Here is a 2,306-nt window from a genome sequence, read left to right on the forward strand (position 1 = left end):
GATCCTCCTGCCTCAGCCTCCCGAGCAGCTGAGACCACAGGAAATGCGCCACCATGCCTGGCTAATTTTTTCTATATATCTTTAGCTGTCCAGCTAATTTCTTTCTATTTTTAGTAGAGATGGGGTCTCGCTGTTGCTCAGTCTGATCTCGAACTCCTGACCTCTACTGATCCTCCCGCCTTGGCCTCCCAGAGTGCTAGCATTACAGGCATGAGCCACCATTCCTGACTGAGAAGTTTTCTTAATTAAAAAAGGAAACAGGTTATAAAATTCAAATGAATACACCATGTAATTTCATTAAAAGCAAATTAATATTTTAAGGAAACTTCGTTGTCTTAACCAAAAATTTCCTTTTTAATTATAGCCAACTTGATTGTATACAAAATTCCTTCATAAATTTCCTTCTATGAACCTTAGACTGACTTGTACAGCCCATCTATACTATGCTTAAGCTCTCTGTTTTGTCCTAAATTTTCTTTTTTAAGTGATTTCTTATTTTATTTTAGGGCATAAATTCACCATACGAGATCTTTTTCCATGTAATATTATTTTCTTTTCTTTTTAACCTTCCCTACCAAGATATATTTTTATGTTGATAGTCTCTTTTTACCTCTTTCTCCCCTACCTATTGGTGATTGGTTTCCTGTTGTTTTTTTTTTCATCTCCCTTTTGGTAAAATGGTTTATGAGATGGGCATATAATTTTTGGTTAATCACAAACAATCCAGACATATAATGAGTGTCTTTATCTAATTTGGCAAAACTTTAAGATTATTCTGAGCCAAATATGTGTGACCTCAGCCCAGAGAGCCACGCCCAAGAAGCCTTGAGCAAGTGGTCCCCTGCGGTTGGGTTACAGTTTGGATTTATTCATTTTAGGGAGACAGGAATTACACGTAAACGCATAAATCAATGCATGGAAGGTGTACATTGGTTTGGTCGGAAGAAGTAGGACATCTCGAAGAAGGGGGCTTACAGGAAAGGTGGATTTAACGATTCTTTGATTTGTCATTGGTTGAACAAATGAAGCTCTGTCTAAGGGCTGGAGCTTTTTAAGTGAAGATGAAGAAGTCTGTTTCTTAGGCAGAGATGAGCCACCTGACATGTACTGAGACTCAGGTCACCCGTTCGTGTGTTGCAGGTGTGGTTTCGCCTTTGTCTTACATGGCCTGGGCCTGCTAATGGTTTCGTGTCCTACTGCTATGCAGAGTGACTCCAGAAGGGACGGGCATTGCAAGGCGTGTCTGACCTCCTTTCTCCTCATACCCAGAAATTCAACTTTAAGGTTTTTCTGGGGTCCCCTTGGCCAAGACAGGGTCCATTCAGTCATCTGGGCAGCTTAAGATTTTATTTTAGTTCACAGTTCTGTAAAAAAGAAATAAAAACAATGTTAGGACCCTCCAAACTCGTTATGCCAAAGGGAAAGTTAAGTCTGGACATTGAGTCATGTGACACTGCTGTCCCTTCCCAAATACATGACAGTTGCTTCCCAACATGGTGTTCAGCTATTTTACATTGGCCAGACCCCTAAAAAGAAAACCCACAAGGCCTCGTGCATCTCTGGATGACGGTCCTCACAAACTGTTCATCAGTAAGTTCTTCGTTTAGCCCCTGAGCTTCTCAAGACATGCGTCCTCCCATGAACAAGAGATGTCAGCCGTAACCTTAGCTCTGCAGCCCTTTCTTCGGGGAACTAGAATGTGTGATAAGTTTCACACTGCAATGTCGATGACATCGATGATGCATTTGCTTGCAGGTGAAGAGAGGATGAGATTGACCGTTCCTCCACCAGGCTCTGAGACTGCTACATCCGCGGTCCCCAACCCCTTTTAGCGGCACGGCCGCGCAGCACGAGGCGAGCAGCTAGGGAGCACCTGGAGCTGCACCTGTACTTGCAGCTGCTCCCCATCGCTCGCATCACCGCCTAAGCTCCGCCTCCTGTCAGGTCAGCAAATACTAAACCACTGCTCCTGGGGACATACAGCGTCAAGGTCCTGCGACTCTCTGGTCACAACATTGTCATGAACGGATCAATGCATAACCCTGTTTTCTGTGTGTTTCTGTTTCAAGAGACCTTGTTTAACACATATTGTGAATCCATCCACATCAAACCCATGGCCAACAGAACTACCAGCCACGCCTGAACGAGGCTCCTCTAACACACGTTTTCTCCATGAGGCACATCACAGCCCTCTCACGCTTAGACACACGAGGCAGCATTTCAGCGCTGAGCTTGGAGACTGTTCTAAACAGTGAAGTCATCAACAAAGAGCAAAACATGCAGAGAATGAGGCACTAAAAGGAACT

Source organism: Propithecus coquereli, unplaced genomic scaffold, assembly GCF_000956105.1.
Source record: "Propithecus coquereli isolate 6110/MARCELLA unplaced genomic scaffold, Pcoq_1.0 Scaffold942, whole genome shotgun sequence".
NCBI lineage: Eukaryota > Metazoa > Chordata > Mammalia > Primates > Indriidae > Propithecus > Propithecus coquereli.